This window comes from Lepidochelys kempii, chromosome 14 (genome assembly GCF_965140265.1).
Source record: "Lepidochelys kempii isolate rLepKem1 chromosome 14, rLepKem1.hap2, whole genome shotgun sequence".
Classification (NCBI taxonomy): Eukaryota; Metazoa; Chordata; order Testudines; family Cheloniidae; genus Lepidochelys; species Lepidochelys kempii.
Window position 1 is genome coordinate 30145037 of NC_133269.1, and position 24479 is coordinate 30169515.

General features: G+C 46.9%; 3 protein-coding genes across 14 annotated transcripts in view; all 3 read right to left on the minus strand.

Moving 5' to 3' along the window:
- LOC140898230 (uncharacterized) overlaps positions 1 to 6226 on the minus strand; it is a 41553-nt gene extending 35327 nt beyond the window's left edge. The window contains exons 1-3 of one of the 2 annotated variants that reach the window (XM_073311771.1): positions 6044 to 6226; positions 5629 to 5772; positions 527 to 692 (exon numbers count right to left, since the gene is read on the minus strand). The gene's annotated coding sequence lies outside the window, so the exon portion shown is untranslated. Of the gene's footprint in view, positions 1 to 526; positions 693 to 5628; positions 5899 to 6043 lie in introns of those variants that run through there. The other variant, XM_073311772.1, reaches the window with a different exon arrangement.
- A 13602-nt stretch (positions 6227 to 19828) lies between these two features.
- Positions 19829 to 24479, minus strand: part of LOC140898209 (uncharacterized) — a 63139-nt gene continuing 58488 nt past the window's right edge. Inside the window, exon 6 of the mRNA XM_073311709.1 lies at positions 19829 to 23193. The gene's annotated coding sequence lies outside the window, so the exon portion shown is untranslated. The remainder of the gene's footprint in view (positions 23194 to 24479) is intronic.
- LOC140898214 (uncharacterized) overlaps positions 19829 to 24479 on the minus strand; it is a 43001-nt gene continuing 38350 nt past the window's right edge. For 10 of the 11 annotated variants that reach the window (XM_073311733.1, XM_073311732.1, XM_073311735.1 and 7 more), the window contains one exon: positions 19829 to 23193. The gene's annotated coding sequence lies outside the window, so the exon portion shown is untranslated. The remainder of the gene's footprint in view (positions 23194 to 24479) is intronic. The other variant, XM_073311730.1, reaches the window with a different exon arrangement.

A 24479-nucleotide genomic window follows, 5' to 3' on the forward strand; every position in this document is an offset into this window, starting at 1 on the left:
TCCCCTTCATAATCCCTGCTGCTGCAGTAGCCAGGAAGTCTCATCCTTTTCGAGCAATGGGGTCAGTCCCAAAGACCATCGGTTACTCTGGACAAGCAGCCCACTCCTGTCGTCCCAAGCCACTCTCCAACCCAGGCTAGAGATGGAACAGAACCCAGGAGTCTGGATTTCTCCTGGGAAACCATTCCCCACATCAAAGTCACAAAGACCCTAAGCACAGGAAGACCAGGGCCCTCCTCCTTCCCCATTGATTTCCAGGCTCAGCACCTCACAGGGTCTGGCCCAGCTCAGAGACTCTCAGCCTGGGGAACAGTGTCCCACAAGGGAAGGGCTGGAAGCCCCATTGCTGGAACCTTTCCAAACACCCTGGAGGCGGCTCTGGAGAAGCCCCTGCCCGGTCTAAGAGTGAGGAGCTCTTTGGGGCTGTTTGCAAATCAAATCCTCCTTTGGAGATATTCTCTCCCCCTGTTTCTGCCTCTCCCCAGAAAGACAGGGGAAGCCACCGAGGAACCCGAATGCCACTCACTTGCTCTCAGTGATGGGATGATGGATGGCGGATGTTCAGGGTCAGCAGACGTCCCTCACCCTCCTCCTCACTCTCCAAGCCCAAGGCAGGCTGGAGAGGGTGGTGACCTCAGGAGTTTCCCTGCCCAGCCAGCAGGCAGGGTGATGACACGAGGGCGATCGACTAGCTGTGAAAACAAGAGTCTGTCTTATTGCCAAGGGACAGAGAAACTCAGCCAGCAGCAGGGGGGTGCAGAACACTGCCCTAGGGCGGAGGTGACAGCGCCTCCCGGATCCTGACATCCCAGCACTTTACACACCTTCCTGGAGCCTCCCAAACCCACTGGGCTGTAGCGATGGGACCCCAACCCTACTGATAGCAAACGGGCCTCAGCTACCAGCTCAGGGTCACACTGAGTGTCAGAGCCATGGATGGACCCCTTCACTAACCACTGCCGCACACTCCCTCCCACAGCTGGCAATTGCAACCAGGCCCTAATGGCTGGTCCCCCTGCCTTTGAGAGGGAGTGTCACTCCTGCTTCCATTGTTGCCTATTGATCTGTGGGACTTTGGGCAAGTTGCTCCACCTCTCTATGGCTCTCTGGGACTCACATCCCTGAATGGGCTTTAAAAAAGACAATGGTTAAAGTTTGGCCCCAACTAGTTCTTGTTTCCCGAGACTAGCCATTTTAGCAAAGTTTAGAATTCTTGACATTCAACACCTGGAAACATCCCTTTCTCCTTCGCAGGCGGCCTTAATATCCCTTATCTCACCCAGGCTCCCTGCTGCCTGGAGTTAGAGAATTGACCTTGTTCCCATTGGACCTACCTAAGGTGTCACACAGCAAAGTGCTGACGGAGCCAGAAAGAGAAGACAACAGTCCTGACTCCTGTTCTAACTAATAGACAACAACCACCCGGCGGCAGGGATAAAGCCCAGGAAATCAGGTGTGAATATTTTCATGGAAACCATTTTCTGTCAGAAAATCCATTCAGACAAAATCGTAATAAGTAGGATGAAAATTCTTTGCAAAAAATATTTGTTTGCAAAACAAGAGCATCTCCTGTTTGTCACAGTGCAGTAAACTGTCTCATTGTACACAAAGGGGAAACACTATGATCTAGAAAATTAGATGAGATGCTTCAGTCTGAACTAAGTAGTTCCTGCTCTTCACAATTTCAAAAGAATAAAATACAAATCCAATAGAATATTAGTCATAATCTGATATGGCTCAGTGTGATAGGACACCCCCTAGTCTGCACTGCTCCGAGTGACACTCTTCAGTGGATCCCCAGCATCCACCCAGGCGAGGTAGGTGGGAGAAGATTGTCATTCGTTTATGACAGAAGGAGAAACGAAGGCTGAGAAAGGAGCAGTGACTTGTCTTAGCTGATGCAGCCAGTCAGTAGCAGAGTTGCTCTCAAATGAGCTACAGACCAACAATTGTTCCTAGTAATTATTCAGCAAATATTTCAGAAGAACTGGAATGTTCGAGAGGATCATGAACTGCTCCGAGAAAATGAATGGAGAGCAGCATTCACATTGGTCAAACATAGAAGTGGTTGTGACTTATTTGCTTGGTCATAAAAGAGAACAACAAAGACCAGAGTTTCCTCCCTGTCAATAGCCCCCTCCTCAGCCAATCAAGGTTGAGACTTTGAGGGGTGGGAGGCTAAGGGTTCTCATCAAATAGCCCAAAGAATGGCCCTGGTCACCACCGAGGGGATCACTCTCAGAGCACTATTCCAGTCTCACCTCTCTGTGAGGGCCTCCCACACACACACACACCCCCGGCCCCCGCTCCACACACAGAGCTCCTGGTGGTGGGAGGAGAGCAGAGGAAAAGGAAAAAGGAAGCAAGAAGAGAAAGGTAGGAGGGACAGAGGAAAAGGGAAAACAAAAAGGAGAAACCCCAATATCCCCAGTAATTCTAAGGGACAAAGTCCTAGGTCGGAAATAAAATCCTGCCCCCACAATCTAATGCTTTCCTTTCCTAAAAATCAGCCGGCACCTGATGGATCAGACTGAACAGGTTCCAAACCTCTCCGAGGCTCTTACCTTCTATACAGGGATGTCTGTTTTCAAGCAAAACCACTAAAAGAAAAGGAGAAAACTCTGAAGAGGATCCTCCTTTTCCTCACGAATGTGAAAGTGAATGCTCTCTCAGTCCTCCAGGAGAGACCTCGAGAAGGAGACGTGCTGAAGCAAAGCCACAGGGATCTCCGAGCTTGCCCCTGTCCTGCACCCCTGTCCTGCCTGGCTGATGTCAAGATCTCTCTGTGAGATCATCGCCTCCCCACCACCTTTGTCCAATAGGCTGAGGTCCTGCCAAAGGCCCTTGTCATGTCACTGACACACCCACCCCTCCCTTGCAGTGCTGATGTCCTGCCCCTGTCCAGACACAGTGGATGTTTCAGCTGCTTCTCCTGGATCACCCCACGCAATGAGCGTTCATTGTGGGCTCAAGCCGAACAAAGTAAATCATCAGAGGCTTCTCCCCATGCTACACTCAGTTTTTCATAAATTAGCAGACTTTATGGACAGAAGAGACAATTAGAGCATGTCATCTGACCCACTGCATATCACATGCTTTCTGTAGAGCATAGTAGCTCGTTTTTGACTACACACATTCCAGAAAGACATCTAGTCTTCATTAGAAGACATCAAGAGGTGGAGAATTCCCACCACTTCCCTTTCTACTTTGTTCCTTTGGTGATTCATCCTCAAGGTTGAATATGTGCACCCTCTTTCGAATACGAAATGGTCTCTTTTGAGTTTCCAGCCACTGGGTCTTGTTATGCTTTTCTCTGCGGGATTAATGAGCCCTTTCCTACCCAATATTTTCTCTCCATGAAGTCACTTCAACACTTCAATGACGTCACCTCCCGATCTTTTTTTTATCATCTAAACAGGCTGAGCTCTTTCAATAGCTCATTCGCAGGCATTTTTCTCCAGCCCTCAAAATGTTTCATTGCTTTTTTTGCTGCCCCATCTCCAATATTTTCAAATCTTTTTCAAAGATAGACACCAAAACTGGATGCAGTATTCCATGATCAGTCTTCCTCATGGTGTGTCACCTCCCTATGCTCCTCACTGCTCTTTTTATACATCTAATGATGGCTTTAGCCCTGTTCACCACAGCATCACCCTGGGTGCTCATGTTGAATGACTTGCCCAGCATGGCCCCTAAATTCTCTTCACACTCAGTGCTTTCCAGGCTACACTTCCCCATTCTGTAGGTGTGGCCTGCATGCTTTGTTGCTAGCGAAAGGACCCTTCATTTGGTTCTTTTCAAGCTTGTTTTCTTTGAATGGGTCCAGCTTATCAAGGAACCCGATTGCTCTGTGTCACTGCCCTGACCTCATCATTAATGACCACTCTGCTACTATTTCATCACCCACCAATGTTAGCAGCAGTGATTTAATATTGGATTGCAGATCATTGATATTTACTTTCAAAAATTAGTCCCTGAGAGCCTCTTCATATCCCTCGTGCCCAGAACCTGCTCACAACACAGCAAGAAAAGGCCACCCAGCCCAGCTGTGCCATAGGGGCTAAGCACAGAACAAATTTCCGAGCTTGTATTATCCATAGCTTCTAAACAACATGTGGGGGTCATCAGCTTACAAATACACTCTAGAGTGGTAGCGTCCAGGAACAAAAGCACAGCATCTGCCAGGAAGAGAGTCCCCACAGAGGGACACCGTTATCTCTCAGGGAGGGAAAAAGCTCTCACTGCCATTTCTTAACCTCATGGGGTGCTCTCCTGCTCTGCCAACCCCACCCCTATTTCAGCAGCTCCAGGTGCCTGAGGGAGCAGGAACCAGAGGCCATCCTGCACCTGGGACACAGATGGAGGTTGATGACCTACCTACCCGTGGTCAGCATGGTGCAGGACAGCACTCAGGACATGCGAATGCAGCTCCAGACCTGGGAGCAGCTTCCCTTTGCTGGCAGAAGACCTTGCAGGTTGAGTGGGGGTGAGACAGCCACTAACATGGACATGGAAGTTTGGGGTACAGGGAACAGGGCCAGGGCTGGGCAAGGAAGGGAGGGACTTGGGAAGAAAGAGAGAAGATCAACCACTTTCTGAATGTGGGTCAGGATTATCCCCATTTTTAGAGAGTGGGAAATTGAGGTGCCACGTGGGAGCAGGATTGCGATTTGGCCGAGCGTCTGAAGAATCACCACAGCCAAAATAGAAAAGCTATTAAGTGTCAGAAGAAGATTAATCATGGAATTCAGAGTTCAGGGCTCACCAGTAAAGGTGTCGTATATATCATAAACCAGAATGTGCTCTGCTACCTCCCTGGTCTCGGAGACAGGGGTACATCTCTTGGACAGGGGTTAGAGGATCTTTCTCTCAGATACACAACAGTGAATAGTTTGGAAAACAAACCCTACTTGTCATGTTGTTCACTGGTCCTGCTCGAAACTCCACCCTCCAACCATTGTGAACCAGGACCAGGGACACCATTCCCCTCTCCTGTCTACAGGTACCTGTGCACCTGCAGACATTGGCATGCACTGGTGCAGGCACCATCACGGAGCTGGATGAATCAGCCTGCTGGCCCACAGATCCAGCATTCTCTCCCTGAGCAATCCGTCCCGCTGTCTGATCCACCTCTCTTCATCCAGGAACCTCTAGAGCAGTCTCTCTTGATGGATTGTCTCCTTCTCCTCCTTGCCTCTTTGGAAAGCAAGGTTCTTTTGGCTTCTCTTTGCCCCTGCTTAACCCCTCTGCCCACCATTCCCCTCCTCCGCTCAGCCCCACTCCCCTAAAATGGCCTCAGCCCCAGGAACCGCCCCACGCCCCTGTCTCTAAACACCTGCCCATTCTCTCCTCCTTCTCCCCATTGGCAAGCCCTGGCCACCACTTTCTTCCTTACCCTTCCTCTGCCTACCCAGTCTCTTTTCTGAACACTATTTCCATGATGGCCTCTGCCCAGCCCCACCCAGTACACAGCTAACCTGGGGAACTCACTGCCACAGGGTATTACTGAGACAAAATGACCAGCAGGGTGAGACACTGACAGGGATCATGAAAGCCTTCACAGTTACATTTGATCAGAGAATGAATTAAACCACTATAGCACATGTCTCCAACCAGCCACTCACTCACAGGGAATCTCCCTGATATGGGAGAATTGTCCCATCGCGCAGAATTGTCCATTGATTGGGGGCAAGGTCTCTGCCCCTCCCTTTACAGTAGCTGGCACTAGTCCCTCCAGGAGTCGCTGCTCTGAACAGGGCTCTTCCCAGGAGCCTGTGGAAAGAGGCACATTTAGACCCATAAAGCTCTGCTGACTCTCAGGGCTGGATTCAGACACTCCTGGGCCAGGCAAGGGACTGCCCCATTGATCCGGTGCCCCACATGGAGTGGCAGTGGCAGGAGGCCCTCAAAGAGATGCTGGGACAGTGGCCTAGGAGCCCTGCTCTGTCCCAGAAGAGGAGCAGGAGCCTCTCCCCCAACCCCTTGGGATCAGCAAGTTGCCCACAGTCAGGCAGGGAGCAGTTGTGGTAGTCCAAGTCCTTACCTCCCCAGCCAGGGGGTATGCTTGGGTGAGGGGGTCAGGACTGCTGTGCTCTTCCCTCCCCCCTGCACAGAGAGTCCCCTGCTGGGGTGGGGTTGGTGGGGTGCTCCAGACAAGTGGGGCTGGGAGTTCAAATCCCATGGAGATGCCTGCGGTAGTTCCTTCTCCCAGAGCCATTGTCTCAGGCCCTCTTCAGACTCAGGCAGACGATGCTGCAGATGCTGCAGTGCAGGCAGATCTCCCCATCCCATCCCTGTCGTTCCAGGCTGTGGATGATGCAGTATCTGTTGCTGGCTCCTGTCAGAGCCAGGGCACTGGACTCTGATGATTCCTATATTCCTAGGGAACACAAGCAAATTCTATCTGGATAAAAAAAAGGCCAATATTTCACCCAGATCAATGAAAATTCATGAAGAGGTCAAACAAAGCTGAACCATGGATCATCTCAAAATAAAAGTTTCATTATGAATTTTTCATCCAGTCTCAATTATTATGCCCCAGATTTTGGGCTTAGATTCTAGGAGTTCTTGGCCTCTTGTGACCTCCTCTCTCTAGATCCCTGGCTGTACTAGTTATCATTTCAGGCTGGGCTTCTCAAGGGAGTCAGGAGCCCAAGATGTACATGCCTTACTCCCATATGCTCTTTTGTGAATCCCAGCCTTCATTGTCTGAAATTCTGGAGAAGCCCAGGCCTTCAAAGTGAACAAGCTAGACACAGGACCAGGGTTACAAAGGCACCTAAAGAAGGAGACAGGTGCCTATTCGGATTTACAATAGCATCTAAGCAGGTTCAGGTCCTCACTCCCACTGAATGACCATGGGACTTAGCCACCGAGCTCATTTAAGAGCATTGATCAATCCCCGTCGGTGCCTGTCTCCATCTTTGTGATCCTGGCCCACAGATAACACAGAAGCAGGGCTGGAATTGGGGAATGCTGGGGGAGATCATAGGCCTCATGCTATGTGGGTCTCAGGCTTGAGGGACAGAATGGCTCTTTTGGCTTTATCACCTAAGCATCTCTGCACTTGCCTCTGGGCCTCTGCTGCTGAGTGTGCTGGGCTCCAGGGAGTGAGTCCCGCTCGCCCTTAGGAAATAGACATGAATTAATCACCTTCCCGCAGCATCAGTCCTTCAATGCCAGTGATACTTAATGCCAGCTGCACACACTTCATCTGCAGAGAGCAACAGGTTTGAGTCTAGTTCTGTCCATTCAGGCTCAGAAGGGCTGGGGGTGGGGGGGAAAGATTCTCAGATACCTGTGCCTTTAGCTTCTAGATTCTGGTCTATAGATAGATATTGACCCCAAAAGCCTGGTGCCGGATGACTGAATGCATCATGTGCTGGGAAAAAATCCACAAAGGTCAGAAAGTTTGCTATTTCAATTAAATATATTGGTGGATCAACATACATTACGATGAGAAATAAGACTTACGTTATGAAATCAAATACCAGCTGTGGATTGGAATTTTTCCACTCTTGGGGAAAATTTTGACTTTTCACTGAAAATGCCAAATCAATTTTTTCTCCCCAGTTGTTGGCAAATGTAAACTTTCTGTGGAAAACTAGATTTTTTTTCATCAGCAAAGCAAAAATGTTTGGTTTTTGAGTTTTCAGTTTCTTTACAAAAGAATCCCAAAATGCTGGAGGGAAGTAGACAGGTTCTAAGAAGTTGTTGTTGGCAATATTGTTTAGCTGAAAAAACAATCTCCATTAACAGAACACAGCTGAAAATTTCCAACCAGCGGTAAATGTTAAATACATTGGGGAACATTCATATTGTCTGATGAGAGCCTGATTTCAAACCCATTGATTCTATCGCATCTGTGTGATTTCTCTTTCAAAGGGATAGTTACGTGGAGGTAACAATTGAATAAGCAGTAAAGTTGGCAGCGCACATCATGTTTTAGACAGAAGAGCCCCTTTAAACCCTGGGTTAGAGTTGAACCAAGCAGCCAAAGCCTGTCTACCCTGACCACATTCAAGGACATATGGGAGCAGACTGGGAGTAGAACCCAGAGCTCCTGGCCTAGCTCCACACTGCTGCTGGCTGAGTATAAAAGGTATAAATGGGTGGACAGAACTTACATGGAAGACACAGAAGACACGGGGCTGTTTTGGCATTTTACTCTATTAGATTCATGCCCAAGTGGTAAGCTTGGTGATGGTCGCAATGGAGGGACCTTCTTTGCAAGAATTGTTGGATTTGGAGGGTGCTTTGTTCCATCCTTCATACTGAATTTTATCAAGCCACACCTTGGGTGAATCCTCAGATTGGGTAAAGTGATGAAGCTCTGTTGAGTTTCAAGGTGCTTGGTTACACGAGTGTGATAATATTACTGATTGATTGTCAGAGGTGAGGTGCACGAACAACATCTAGTCATTGTAAGTGATGAGTTCTATGGAACTTGGACATTTATAGAATGAGATATTAGGGAAAGGAGAAAGAGGGCCATTCTAATCCTGATCATTGTCCTTCTCATTCCCTCAACAGCCGTCACACAGTGTACTGAGGAAGAAAATGTCCAACCAAACCGCCATGACCGAATTCTTTCTCCTGGGAGTCTCTGATGTTCGGGAGCTACAGATTTTACACTTATTGGTGTTTCTACTGCTTTACTTGATATCCGTGTTGGGGAAATTTCTCATCATCACAGCCATAGCCTGCAAGCAACACCTTCACAAGTCCCATGTACTTCTTCCTGATGAATCTATCCATGCTAGACTTTGGTTCCATCTCTTTCAGTCGTACCTCGGGGAAATGGTTGTGATTTCTTCATGTGCTTTTAGGCTGAATCTGGTTGATTTTATAATTGTGTCGTATGTTCAGATCTACAAAACAGTGCTGAGAATCCATTCGGAACAGGGCCAGCATAAAGCCCTCTCCACCTGCCTCCCTCACCTCACTGTTGTCTCCTTATTCCTTTTCACGGGCACCTTTGCCTTCCTGAAACCAGCCTCCAACTCGACCTCAGAGCTGAATCTCTTGCTGGCTGTTCTCTATTCTGTGTTGCCCCCAATGATGAATCCGATCATCTACAGCATGAGAAACAAGGAAATGAAAGGTGCCCTGAGTAAACTGATAGTTTGGATGTTATTCAGCAAGAATAAAATGTCTATATTTCTCCACTGATCACGAGTTCATTCTGTGTTTCTTTATAAATAGAATCCTCGGATGACATGATTGCCTTCATGAGAGCATACTTTGCAATCTGTTTATGCAGAATTGGGTATTTACATTAATAAAAATCCAGACAAATTTAACTCAAGAAAATTGTAGTTAGTATAGATTTACATCAATGTAATTAAGATCGAAATCTATCTATCTATCTATCTATGTACTGCTAGACATCACCATTCTATGTGATAATCAGTAGCCATAGCAAAGTTCCTAGTGTGTTCGCTGGCTCTTCTTTTTCAGGAGTATAACTCTGACGGAGGTATCAACACATTTGTTCTTTGGTTTTTGTTTGTCAGTTTTTTAGTTTATTTTTGTTGAGTTTGTTGTTTTTATTTGTTTCTTTGTTCCAGGTGGGTTTGCAGATGGGCAGGCCTGTTGAGACAGTGAGATTTTGGTTCGACAGGATTTTCTATGTTTGCCTTCTCTTGAGAGTGCTGATATGTCATATCTTTGATGGGGTTTTCTGAGTGAGCTGAAGGTTTGCTCCCCACAATGATAAAAGGGTGCAAAAGAAGTCTCTGCATGGGTAAGTTCCTCCTGACTCGATTATGTATACACTGTTGGGATATTATTGTATTCTGAATGATGTGTTAGGGGAGAAAGAGCCTCAGGTAGCTGTCTGATTATTTTAACCAGTGTTTTCTAAAGAAAATCCAACTTGGGCTAGTGAGGCCAAGTTTGGATCCCATTGAAGTCACTGAGATTTAGCCCCCTCACTTCAAAGAAATTAGGCTTTGGCCAAGAGCCTGTCTACACAAGGATCCAGAATTGGCTGAGAGACCCCTGGAGAAAGTGAGTGTGACAGAAATGTAAGGGTCTGATATCCCAACGCATCTGAACCAACACCAATGTAGAGTAAACACATTAACATCACCAGTTTAATACTTACTCCATCGCTCACTGACAAACAGCTCATCAAAAATACTCCGTGTTTGAGCTGTTTTGACCGGATACATTTTAAACGTGCTGTGTTTTGTTTCTCTGAATAAATGGACGTATCACACACTTGGGTTCCTGAAAAACCAAGGGGCTAATTCTCAGCTGGTTTAAATTGTCATCGCTCTTTTGAAGTCAATCGATCTCTGAGAATTTATGGAAAAGAGGCAAAGCATTTGGAGATGGAGTTAGAGCTGAAATGCTTAGAGCTGGAAAGGGCTAAGCTTGGTCCAGCAGGTAACACCTAACTGTCTTTGTCCAGGAACTGCCCCCATTCCAAGAAATTCCCCATATACAAAGTAGGGGATGACACCGAGGCCTTCTTAGAACATTTTGAAAGGGCCTGCCTTGGGTACAACACCCCTACAGACCAGTATATGGTGGAGCTGAAGCCATAACTCAGTGAACCCTTAGCAGAGGTGGTGACTGAAATGCCTAAAGAACACATGAATGACTACGAACAAATGAATGACTACGAGCATGTCTGTCGGTGGTTTAGAGCTCTAAGGTAAAAACTGGATCTGCCATTTTCCTGGCACGCCTACCACATTGTAAAAAATTGGGATGCCTGGGTATCAGGAGCAAGTGTTAAGTCTCTGGAAGATCTGTCTTTCCTAATGCAAATGGCGCAGTGGTACATCCTAGACAGGAAGTCCAACAGTGTTATCGAGGCAGGGGAGATCAGAACCAAATGGGTGGAGGTGGCGGAGAAGAAGAAAGTTGGAGTGGATATCAGAAGGGGCAACCCGAGACAACACCTTACCTCTTGGGACACCCTATTACTTGGGGACAGCCCAAGGCCCCATCTACACCCCAAGGAAAATCCCAGACACCTTATTCTCCCACCACACCATTCTCCAACAACTCACTTTGCCCCAGTGACCAGTCAGCCGGGTGATGTTTAAAATTTAATGAGCTGGAGCATGTGAAGGCTAACTGTCCCAAGAAACCCAACAGATTGCAGTTCATTGCACCAGAATCACACCAAAGGTCCTCTGGCCCAGATGCCTCTCAGAAACCCTCAGAGCAAAGGAAAACTGGGAGAGTGGGCAGGAAGAAGTTATCGACAATATAGATACCAAGCTTACCAACATCGACAGTATCCCACATATACCCAGCAGTTCCAGTGATCACATGACCAAATAAAGCAACAACGCCAGAGACCCAGACCAGCATCACTGCCCCAATTCCGTAGCAGTGTCTCAACCCGCTCCAACTAACAAGCAGATTTGAAGCCTTGGTCGAGGGTTCAAAAACAATGTTCCCACTTAAGCACTTACACCGCCATCATAATGACTACTGATGCATCGCAGACAGGGTGGGGTGGTCACATGTTACATCACACAACCCAAGAGCTATGGTCTGCAATGGAAACCTCCCTGCACATAAACGTCCTGGAACTTCAAGCTATAAGCAATGCCTGCCGTCACTTCCTCCCGTTAATCCGGAACCAACATGTACGGATAATGACAGACAACACTGCCTGCATGTTCTATGTAAACAAGCAGGGAGGAGCTCGCTCTCACTCTCTTTGCACAGAACCTATGAAACTCTCGAACTGGTGCCTTGCGTACAATATCGGGATATCAGCCGCCTACCTTCCCGGGGCAATGAATACGACAGTGGATGAATTAAGCAGACGCTTTCCCTGGGACCACGAATGGGAGATAAACGCATTTGGGGCTACCCAACCATAGACCTCTTTTCAACGGCAAAAAACACAAAATGCTCTGAATTTTGCTCCAGAGCAGAACTGGGCAAGCACTCCCTGGGAGATGCATTTATGATTCCGTGGAACCGGAACTTACTGTATGTTTGTCTCCTGATTCTGATTCTCCACAGAGTTCTGGCAAAAATATGAACAGATCATGCCAAGGTGATCCTGATTGCCCCAGCATGGCCCAGACAACCATGGTTCCCATTCCTCACCAGGATGTCAACTCGACCACCAATCTCCTTGCCTCTCATTCCGAACCTCCTATGGCAGGAACATGGCTGATTTCGCCACCCCAATCTGTCCATGCATCACCTCAAAGCTTGCTTCCTATATGGTTCTCGCAAAACGAACTAGCATACTCTGATGAACTTCAAAGAGTGCTCCTACATAGCAGATCACAATCTACTCACACCACCTATCTCCAAAAGTGGAAGCGATTTACACAATGGTGTTCAACTAAACAACTGCCTGCTATGTCTGTCTTCCTCTTGTATAAGGAGGACTGCAAACAATCCTACCTGTTGGACCTCAAACAATCTGGCCTTTCTTTTAGCTCCATCAAAGTCCACCTAGCTGCTATTAGAAAAGGAATACTTGTGACATCTTCGAGACTAACAAATTTATTTGAGCATAAGCTTTCGTGAACTACAGCTCACTTCATCGGATGCATTCAGTGGAAAATACAAGACAGAGATTTTATATACACAGAGAACATGAAACAATGGGTGTTACCATACACACTGTAACGAGAGTTATAAGGTAAGCAGGAGAGCGGGGGCGGGGAACCTTTTGTAGTGATAATCAAGGTGGGCCATTTCCAGCAGTTGACAAGAACGTCTGAGGAACAGTGGTGGGCGGGGGGGAATAAACATTGGGAAATAGTTTTACTTTGTGTAATGACACATCCACTCCCAGTCTTCATTTAAGCCTAATTTAATGGTGTCCAATTTGCAAATTAATTCCAAAAGTCCGAAGTCCCTACCTCCTTGAGATACACTGCTTTTAAGTCACCTGGAGTGGAGCACCCACAGGGACAGCTCTTTTTCTCCCTCCAAGAGGAGGTTACTCATCCTGTGCCGTAACTGATGTTCTTCGAGATGAGTGTACCTGTGGGTGCTCCAGTATCTGCCCTCCTCCCCACTACTTCGGAGCTGGGGTAGCTCCATTGCAGAGACGGAACTGAGGAGACAGGCCACGGATGCGTACTATCAGAGCGGGCGGGAAGCACTGGTGCATGCGTGACTGGTACGAGTACTGCTGTAAAAATCTCCAAGCGAAGGCGCAGAGACGCACCAACACCTAGAGTGGATCACCCACAGGGACACTCATCTCGCAGAACATCAGTTACTGCACAGGGTGAGTAACCTCCTCTTCTTTCTTCATTGGGCCTTTTGGTCAGTGCCAACTAGGCATTTGAGCTACTTAACCCCTTACAGGTAAAGTGATTCAGTACAGCTGCCAAGCAGGGATTTTATCCTGCCCTTTTCTTTATATTTATCACACACACACACACACACCAAATCACAGACAGTGCTGGACAGCCTGTTCCACACTGGCTGTGATTTCTTCCTGGAGCCCTGTGACAATGGAGTGGTAAGCCCATTTGGTACGTCCTGGGGTGGCTGAGAATATCGGTGTAAAGCTAGTGCACAGCGCCTTGATCTGCTGTCTCTACATATGTCCGAGAATCATGGAGAGGTTCACCTCTTCTACGCCACCATCACTTTTTCCTTCATAGTAGACACCTTCAGGCCACTCAGGGTCATCTCCTCCCTGGGCTGTAAAGTGACAAACCTTTAATTCTCTGGAATAAAAGGGCTTTAGAGAATTAACAGGGCACACTTCAGGCATTAGGTTGGAGGTGGGGAATGCTATGAGATAGTTAACAGCACCCAGGTGCTTTTGGACTGTAAATGGCCCTTCCCATGATGCTTCCATCCTATGGGCCTGGAGTGCCTTTAGCAAGGGCTAAAGAGGTTCAGAGGGTGTTTTGTAGGTTGGTTACAAAATCCAGAATGTTAGTTCCTGGAGAAGGTGTAACCCCCTCCCATTGCTGCTGCACCAACTGTAATGGCCCCTTAACCTCGGAGCCATACACAAGTGTAAATGGTGAAAAGTCCAAACTGGGATGTGGTAGAGGCCTGTAGGGAAAGAGCGACTGCTGCAACACTAGGTTCCAATCACTGGCCCCCCGCAAAATTCCATTAAACTTCTCCACCAGGCCATTTGTCTGATCGTGGTAAGGGGAAGCAACAAAGTGGTTCACCCCATGAGCTTCCCAAAGGCTTTTCATGGACCCTGCCAGGAAACAAGTTCCAGAAATTAGTGCCAACGTCCAAGTTCCCTGGAGGCTTTCATCTGCGTAACCCCTTATCTACCCCAGCACTGTAACCCCTTATCTACAGTTCAAATACCAGAGGGCACCATTGAGACAGACTGCTTGCTCCACCAGTTCCAGCTCTGGGACTGGTTCTGGTTGAGACTTTGTGACCGGATCCACTACTGCTGTCACAGACGTTGGCATGGGGTCCGGTTCCACCACTGGTAATACAGACGGGGCCCTGGTAGAAGGCTCAGGAGCAAGGATAGGTGTGAAGATTTCCTTAGCCTGGTTGTGGGTGACCATTCCCACCCTCTTGGCTAGGTTCACATGATTGGCCAAGTCTTCCCCCAACAGCATGGGATGCCCTTGTACTGGACAGGCAACTTGGCTGTAGGCAGGTTTAAAGAGTTTGACTTGAAGGATTGAATCGTCACTTGGGCCTCTGGGTTGATTAAATTGGGGTCCACTAAGGAAGCATGGATAGCTGACACTTGTGCTCCGGTATCCGTCCACACAATAACCTTCTTCCTGCCCACTCTCCCAGTTTCCCTTTGCTCTTAGGTTTCAGAGTAACAGCCGTGTTAGTCTGTATTCGCAAAAAGAAAAGAAGTGCCTGCACAGTGGGGTGGGAGGAGGTATTGTTTCATGGTCTCTGTGTGTATATAATGTCTTCTGCAGTTTCCATGGTATGCATCCGATGAAGTGAGCTGTAGCTCACGAAAGCTCATGCTCAAAAAAATTGGTTAGTCTCTAAGGTGCCACAAGTACTCCTTTTCTTTTTGCTCTTAGGGTATCTGGGAGGCATCTGGGCCAGAGGACCTTTGGTGTGATTCTGGTGCAATGAACTGCAATCTGTTGGGTTTCTTGGGACAGTTGGCCTTCACATGCTCCAGCTCATTATATTTTAAACATCACCCGGCTGACTGGTCACTGGGGCAAAGTGAATTGTTGGAGAATGGTGTGGTGGGAGAATAAGGTGTCTGGGATTTTCCTTGGGGTGTAGATGGGGCCTTGGGCTGTCCCCAAGTAATAGGGTGTCCCAAGAGGTAAGGTGTTGTCTCGGGTTGCTCCTTCTGATATCCACTCCAACTTTCTTCTTCTCCGCCACCTCCACCCATTTGGTTCTGATCTCCCCTGCCTCGATAACACTGTTGGACTTCCTGTCTAGGATGTACCACTGCGCCATTTGCATTAGGAAAGACAGATCTTCCAGAGACTTAACACTTGCTCCTGATACCCAGGCATCCCAATTTTTTACAATGTGGTAGGCGTGCCGGGAAAATGGCAGATCCGGTTTTTACCTTAGAGCTCTAAACCACCGACAGACATGCTCGTAGTCATTCATGCATTCTTTAGGCATTTCAACCACCACTTCTGTTAAGGGGTCACTGAGTTGTGGCCTCAGCTCCACCATATACTGGTCTGTAGGGGTGTTGTACCCAAGGCAGGCCCTTTCAAAATGTTCTAAGAAGGCCTCGGTATCATCCCCTACCTTATATATGGGGAATTTCTTGGAATGGGGGCAGTTCCTGGACAAAGACTGTTAGGGACCACATAGAATCATAGAATATCAGGGTTGGAAGGGACCTCAGGAGGTCATCTAGTCCAACCCCCTGCTCAAAGCAGGACCAACACCAACTAAATCATCCCAGCCAGAGCTTTGTCAAGCCTGACCTTAAAAACTTCTAAGAAAGGAGATTCTACCACCTCCCTAGGTAACGCATTCCAGTGTTTCACCACCCTCCTAGTGAAAAAGTTTTTCCTAATATCCAACCTAAACTTCCCTCACTGCAACTTGAGACCATTACTCCTTGTTCTGTCATCAGCTACCACTGAGAACAGTCTAGAGCCATTCTCTTTGGAACCCCCTTTCAGGTAGTTGAAAGCAGCTATCAAATCCCCCCTCATTCTTCTCTTCCGTAGACTAAACATCCCCAGTTCCCTCAGCCTCTCCTCATAAGTCATGTGTTCCAGTCCCCTAATCATTTTTGTTGCCCTCTGCTGGACTCTTTCCAATTTTTCCACATCCTTCTTGTAGTGTGGGGATCAAAACTGGACACAATACTCCAGATGAGGCCTCACCAATGTCAAATAGAGGGGAACGATCACGTCCCTCGATCTGCTGGCAATGCCCCTACTTATACACCACAAAATGCCATTGGCCTTCTTGGCAACAAGGGCACACTGTTGACTCATATCCAGCTTCTCGTCCACTGTAACCCCTAGGTCCTTTTCTGCGGAACTGCTGCCGAGCCATTCGGTCCCTAGTCTGTAGCGGTGCATGGGATTCTTCTGTCCTAAGTGCAGGACTCTGCACTTGTCCTTGTTGAACCTCATCAGATTTCTTTTGGCCCAATCCTCTAATTTGGCTAGGGCCCTCTGGATCCTAGCCCTACCCTCCAGCATATCTACCTCTCCTCCCAGTTTAGTGTCATCTGCAAACTTGCTGAGGGTGCAATACACACCATCCTCCAGATCATTTATGAAGATATTGAACAAAACCGGCCCCAGGACCGACCCTTGGGGCACTCCACTTGATACCGGCTGCCAACTAGACATGGAGCCATTGATCCCGACAATCTAGCCAGCTTTCTATCCACCTTATAGTCCATTCACCCAACCCATACTTCTTTAACTTGCTGGCAAGAATATTGTGGGAGACCGTGTCAATAGCTTTGCTAAAGTCAAGGAACAACACATCCACCGCTTTCCCCTCATCCACAGAGCCAGTTATCTCGTCATAGAAGGCAATTAGATTAGTCAGGCATGACTTGCTCTTGGTGAATCCATGCTGACTGTTCCTGATCACTTTCCTCTCCTCTAAGTGCTTCAGAATTGATTCCTTGAGGACGTGCTCCATGATTTTTCCAGGGACTGAGGTGAGGCTGACTGGCCTCATTCATAATATAATAATATCCCAACAGTATATACGTAATCAAGACAGGGGTTTTTTGGATGAGGGTATGAACCGGGGTTACTTAAGTTCTCAGACAGATTTCCCCTAGACAGCTAAACTAAACTGGGAGGAGTGGTAGATACGCTGGAGGGGAAGGATAGGATACAGAAGGACCTAGACAAATTGGAGGATTGGGCCAAAAGAAATCTGATGAGGTTCAATAAGGATAAGTGCAGGGTCCTGCACTTAGGACGGAAGAACCCAATGCACAGCTACAGACTAGGGACCGAATGGCTAGGCAGCAGTTCTGCGGAAAAGGACCTAGGGGTGACAGTGGACGAGAAGCTGGATATGAGTCAGCAGTGTGCCCTTGTTGCCAAGAAGGCCAATGGCATTTTGGGATGTATAAGTAGGGGCATAGTGAGCAGATCGAGGGACGTGATCGTTCCCCTCTATTCGACATTGGTGAGGCCTCATCTGGAGTACTGTGTCCAGTTTTGGGCCCCACACTACAAGAAGGATGTGGATAAATTGGAGAGAGTCCAGCGAAGGGCAACAAAAATGATTAGGGGTCTGGAACACATGACTTATGAGGAGAGGCTGAGGGAGCTGGGATTGTTTAGCCTGCAGAAGAGAAGAATGAGGGGGGATTTGATAGCTGCTTTCAACTACCTGAAAGGGGGTTCCAAAGAGGATGGCTCTAGACTGTTCTCAATGGTAGCAGATGACAGAACGAGGAGTAATGGTCTCAAGTTGCAGTGGGGGAGGTTTAGGATGGATATTAGGAAAAACTTTTTCACTAAGAGGGTGGTGAAACACTGGAATGCGTTACCTAGGGAGGTGGTAGAATCTCCTTCCTTAGAGGTTTTTAAGGTCAGGCTTGACAAAGCCTTGGCTGGGATGATTTAACTGGGAATTGGTCCTGCTTCGAGCAGGGGGTTGGACTAGATGACCTTCTGGGGTCCCTTCCAACCCTGATATTCTATGATTCTATGATTAACCCAGACTTTTTTGCTGGCTGAATTGTTAAAAACACATGGAAGTTTTGACATTTGTTTTCCTTCTGCATCAAAATGAAAAATGGTTGAAATTGGAGCCAAAGATCAGTTTCCACAAAGCTTTTGGGGGGAAATGATTCGGATTCACCCTGGAATTCATACTCAGAACCAGACAGGAAGAGCCTGCCCCACTCTCAGAGAACCAAGTGGTTCAAGTCTGTATAAGTTTTGATACCATCCTCATCACTGTAGTATCTGAGCCTCTCCCAAACGTGCATTAAGCCAGGTTTCTATGCATCCGTCACATGGGGTTTGGTCTCTTGTCCTCTACCCAGAGGAGGAAGGGTGCTGTGGAGTGTCTTGTTTCAGTAGCTACTTCATAGTTCTCTGCTGCTATGTGTTAGTTAGAGAAAGCCCAGCTGAAGAACTAGACTTTGCCCGTGGAGAGGAATGGGTGGAGGTTTGCGATGGGCCTCAGTTCTTGGGGAAGTTCAGTCGGCACATGGCTGTGATGTGGATGATCCAGTTTCAAATCTTTGCTCTCAATCAGGTGTGCAGGTGTCTCTCTCTCTCTCTCTCTCTCTGGTGTCAACCAGAAACTCCACCTGGGACCTGAGCTACCATCCTGACTGAAGCTTAACAAAACCAGCAGGATGCTGCAGAAAGTGTCTCTTTCAAAGGAGCAGCACTTTCTGATAGAAAGAGGTTTAGATGAAAAATTCCAGTCAGCTCTAGTCAGGACACCTAGGGTCTATCCCAGGCTATGGAATGGGAGTGGGGCCTAGTGTTTAGAGCGGGAGTGGGGCTAGGACTCCTGGGTACTAGCTCCTGCTCTGAAAAGTGGGGTCTAGTAGGTTAGAGCAGGAGAGGCTGAGAGCCAGGACTCCTGGGTTTTAGTCCCAGGCTTATGACTGATTTTGTATAAGTCTCTTATCCCCATTTGTAAACTAATTGCATCGACTGTGAAACGTATTTCCAATAAGTAACCTCACAATGTGAGCTATAAGCAGCCTGTGCAGAGGTGGGATGGATCTTGATGAACCCATGCTAATAAGGACAAACACTTTGATCTCACAGTTAATGGGTTTGGCTTGATCTGTGCTGGAAGCTGTTTGCAAATATGGGGGAGGCAGCTCAATGAGTGCTGACCCCAGTGCGGCACTAGAGGACACTGTGCTGCAGGGAGCAGGGTTGGGGCTCATAGAATATCAGGGTTGGAAGGGCCCTCAGGAGGTCATCTAGTCCAACCCCCTGCTCAAAGCAGGACCAATCCCCAATTTTTGCCCCCGATCCCTAAAGGCCCCCTCAAGGATTGAACTCACAACCCTGGGTTTAGCAAGCCAATGCTCAAACCACTGAGCTATCCCTCCCCCCAGCAGGAGGTGCTCTTCCCTCACAGTCTGTGCTGTGCTCCCTGCATGGCTGGTCGCTGGCACAGGAGGATAAAACCAGCCCCATGCCTCGGAGTCTGCTGAGAGCTCTGTGCTCCTCCGACAGAGAGGATATGGCAGACTAGGGAAGGACACTAAGGTGGTAGGGAAACATGGGGGCATGGACAGGAAGATCTAAACTGGGAGTGTTACGAATTACACCTGAGAGGACACGCATACAACTGCTGCAAATTATACCTGATAGGACACGCACACAAATGCTGCACAAATGCTGCGAATTATACCTGATAGGTCACGCACAGTTCAAATCTAGGCTGAGAAACATAAACAAAGTCCACAACTGCAGAGTTCCCAAAAGACATTAAGTTTATTACGCTCGAGCGTGGTGCCCCCCTGCCAGCCAGGAGGGGACCCTGAATACAGATTATACAAAGGTTATATACTTTTTAGCAAAGCATGTTGCCCTCGTGCATCGGAAACCTTAGCCAATAAACAAACCCTTGTCTTATCTACCACCTATCCCTGCTTGGTGCATTCCTCGTGCTATACCAGTATGTTAATTACACAGCATGGTCCTAAAGCCATGCATCAGTAACCTTTATTATCAGGATGGGAGGCCTCACGTCAAGGCCAAAAGACAGGGAGTTGGAGACTGACAAAAACCAGATACTGGGAGTCAAGGAAGGCTGGAGACAAGGAGGAGGATTTTCACAGGGATTCAGTATCTAAGGGTTGCTCCTCCTGGTGTATGATGTGCTGGCATTTAAACAATGGTAGGCCCCAAACCAAAATGGAGTCATATGTGCTAACCTTTCCTTAACAGTCCTCCCTTTCTTTTTGTACGTCAGTAAGCTATATCAGGGCTGAGTAACCACGCTGCAGGGTTAGCAACTGCCGACAGCACATACTGCAGCATTGTAGGCATACAAAAAATAGCGCAAAAACAATAACAGACAAAAAAAGTAAATACAAAATACGCCGTCCCCAAATCCCCAGATCCAGTAGCCATGAGGTGAGCCAGTCCCAGACCTCCTGGAATCCGGCGCTGGTAGTGTGGAGGCTGATGTGGTGGAATAGGGCTGCCTGTTGCTTGAGGATGTGGATGTCAGTTTCCACCCTATGGTGCTGATTTACAAATACACAACAGCTTGAGTTGACCAGAGCACAAACCCCGCCCTGATTTCCAAGGAGATAATCCAGGGCTAGGTGGTTTTGCAATGTAGTTTGGGATAGCTGGGTGACTTCAATTTGAAGGGCAGATAGAGCATCTGCAGTAGCATTTGCCATTAGTTTCAAAGCAGCTGAAATGTTAACTATAGCTTTTTCCAGCTCGCTTACTCTCAACCATGGCAGACACCAATGCACAAAGGAGTGAAAGCCTTTGGGCGTTGAGAAAGGAGGTTTAAAGGAACACTTCGTCGGTCCCTCCATACTAGATTGCGGATCTCTCCCCGGGTCAGGTTCTGGTGTACTGTCACGGCGGGTACTATAGCCCCTAAGGTACATGGACCACACCATCCTGCTGGGAGAACCTTATAGGCTGTGTGATTGCATAACCAATACCAGCCAGACCCCTCGGGGACTGGCCACGGGGTTCTGGAGTAGGTAGAGGGGTCTCCCGCACCAGAGCTGATTTGGGTGGTGTCCTTGCACCCCACAAAATTCCCTACAAAAACTGTATTTTCTATGCCCTTACGTCATGACACACATAAAGCATAATTACCCTGGGCCACCATATCAATAGACCATATTTGGATTGTAAAGTGCCCATACCTTAGTTTGCCCATACCTTAGGCAATACCTTATTTGCCATACCTTAGGCAATTTGCCCATACCTTAGTTTGGAGTGTTCGATTAAGGGGGATAGGTACCCCTACCAAGGGGACCCCCTGACCTAAATATGTGGGGGTATGAATACCAATCCAACACTGCGTTCGATTTACACCTTGTTTGATAGCGCGGGTTAAATTCAAGAAGCTATTGCCCTCCCATCCTTGTACTGGACTTGGGAATAGGGAGAGGAACCCCCCCAGGCAAACCATACCAATGTCGGCATCCTCCTTTATACCATACAAAAAACACTACCCCCAATGTAAGTCCAATAAACAGGAACACAAAAAGTCCTGGTGGGCTGTGAAGGTCCCAGGAGCTGGAAAGCTTAGTCCATGGGTTGGTCGTGGTGTTCATTCGTAAAGTGGCTCGTCCAATGGCTTGTCAAGGTCAGGTGGGTGTCCCAGCGCCAACCTAACGTAGCTATGATGGATCCAGGAACCTTTACCTGCAAAGGAGTGGTGGCAGATGATGGAAGTAATGTTCGTGGCTGTAAGGCGTTTTTGGTATTTATACTTGCCTACAAGCACAGGTTCCAGCCTCTGGAATAAACCCACCCCACCACTTTACTTCACATTCCCAAGAATACATCCCGCAACTTCCTCCCTGCCAATGTACAATGCTCCGTCTTTGCCATCAAGGCCAATTCTCAGTGTCTTTTGCAGTCAGGAATCCTTGGATTTTGGTGGTTTTAGCAGAGCAAGGGTTTCTTTTTTTTTTTTTTTGGAACACTCATGGTTTTGCATTATACAGGGGAGAGGTTACTAGCACGTCACCCTGTAGTGCTTTGGGGTTTTTTTTTAGCAAATACTGAATGCAGCTTAGCTTTGTCAGTGGACAAGGGAGAGGTTACTAGCACTTCACCTTAGGGTTTTTTGTTTTTTTTGCTGTTCAAAAGGAGGAAAGAAAAAAAACCCAGAAGGAGGGACAGGCTGATCAGTAGTCGAAGTGAAGTCACCTCAAGGTGGAGGGGTCTTTTTGCAGTAAGAAGCATGGGTCCAGCTGATAGGAAAAAAACCCAGAAAGCGACCCTATAATCATGTAAAGCTACGCTGCTGTCTTTTTTCTATGCTTATCTGTCCTTTCTACTTTGTTTATGGATAGAAAGAATGCGAACTGTGTGTAACCTGCACTCCCTGCTTTTGGGGAGAGAATTCCTTATACAGATAAGCCTCCATGCTCTTACCTACCCCAGAACTTCAAACAGACTGGGTTAACCGGTTCGAACTGGAAGAGATATCACAATGTATGTTGAACCAAGCTATAAAAGCTCATCCCTGTTCTTTGTTCGGGGCTTCACCATTTTCCTCTGAAAAGGAATTGGTGAGCCCTTCAGCTGTCGTATTCGCTAGCAATAAAGTGCCTCACTTTATCAAAGAGCCAAGACTCTGTGTTTTGTTTGGCTAATACAGAAGTCCAGGGAAGGCTACCCTCCTAACCCTAGACGGGAGGGGAACCCTTTTTCCCTAACACAGCCAATCAGTCCTTGGCACTTCACAGCAGTATTGGTAGTTAGCAGGACTTAATAAGGGCCTTTTCAGCATGGAGCCAGAGTAGTCTTTTGTTGATGGACCATTATGTAGACCCAGTCACCTGGTTTTAACAAATGGCGGGTTTGCTTAGGATTTTTGAAGCAGGACTTCTTTTACCTCTAAATACCGAGACCTAACACATTTCATTAATGTCTGGCAGTGTATTGCAGATCTCACAGCTGCTTGGGCACATTCAAGCCCCCCTCTTCCTTGGCTGTTAGCCAAATCCTAGCTGTGAGTAATGTCCTTGGGCAGGCCAGTGTCTTATTTTTGGACTGAGCTTGCCAGCTACAGCGTTGAATTAGCTCGTCCTCCATTTTATTTCTTTTCCCCTTCTTGGCTTTTATTAACCTGCAAAGGAAACTTTCACTTTTTACTTATACACCTTAGTTTAAAAAGGAACACATGTACATTGCCCATTATACAGCACTTTAGTCTTATTGTTTAATGTATGCCACATACACCCTTTTAGGAAAATGACTTCATTACAGAGCTTTGGAGCAACAAGCCAGGACAAGCACACCCACTTTTGAGGAGTCCACTTGGTACAACCTCTGGTGTCCAATAGCTTTCCTCCCTCCCCAGCCCTCTGGCTAGAAATGTGAGGTAGCCAGAAGGATCTCATGTATAATATGGGGAGTGGGTTAACCTTTCATGTCCTTGCTTCCAAAGACTGTTGGTGTGTAAATTTTAACAATTTTTTCAATTAAAAGATCTGGCCAATGAAATTTTTTTTTTTTTACTTAAGCAAATGTATTAAATTTTAGTATATCACATTTTTTTGATATTATCCAAACACTTTGTATTCCAAGTTGAATAAAACAAGTATCTGCATTTTGATTTAACCCTTCTATTTAGTTTTAAACTAAACTGTCCTATGAAAAATTAAACACAGCAATTCTGTCCACAAGACAAACACCACAAGACAGGACATAGAACACAGAACAGAATTCCTATTGTGCCAGTAAATTCATGAGATGTTGAATTGCTTTTCAGCTGGCATCTATTTTCTCTGATTGTCTGAAAGACAAATAAAAAACCACAGATCTACCCCTTTTGGGCAGTCAGTCATTGCTTAAAATATTTTCTTTTTATACAAATACCTTTGTTAATTGCAGGCAAAACAGAGGAATTACCCATATTTTCTTGTATTTGTTTTATAGGCAGCCTAGGTTTCAGTGGCCTCTACCTTATCAGTTCAGTAATTTACATTAAAACAAATGCTTTCCGGCTTGCTTTTGGATCCACAGGTTAAAGATTCTTACTTTAAAAAGGGCACAATAAACTTTACCAGACTTTTGATTGCCTTTTATTTTTAATTCCTGCTGTCAAACACACAGCGACCTGAAAAGGAAGACACCACCTATTGTAGCCCCTTGGAACCTAATAAGATATTAATTAAGTAGCACTGTACAATTGCATTTTTTTGGAAAAGGGCCCATTTTTTTTCCAAAATGGCTGCAAAGAAACCAAGAATTGTTTTTTTTTTTCAGTATTTTACAAAGTTCAACTGCTTAATTCTTTCCAGCAACTAAAGAGTTAACTTTTTACTTTTTTTTTTTTAAATTACTTGCTTATTTCCCAAAACGACACCCAATTAACTTAGATTTTACCATTTTAAGTATTATTCCGGGATT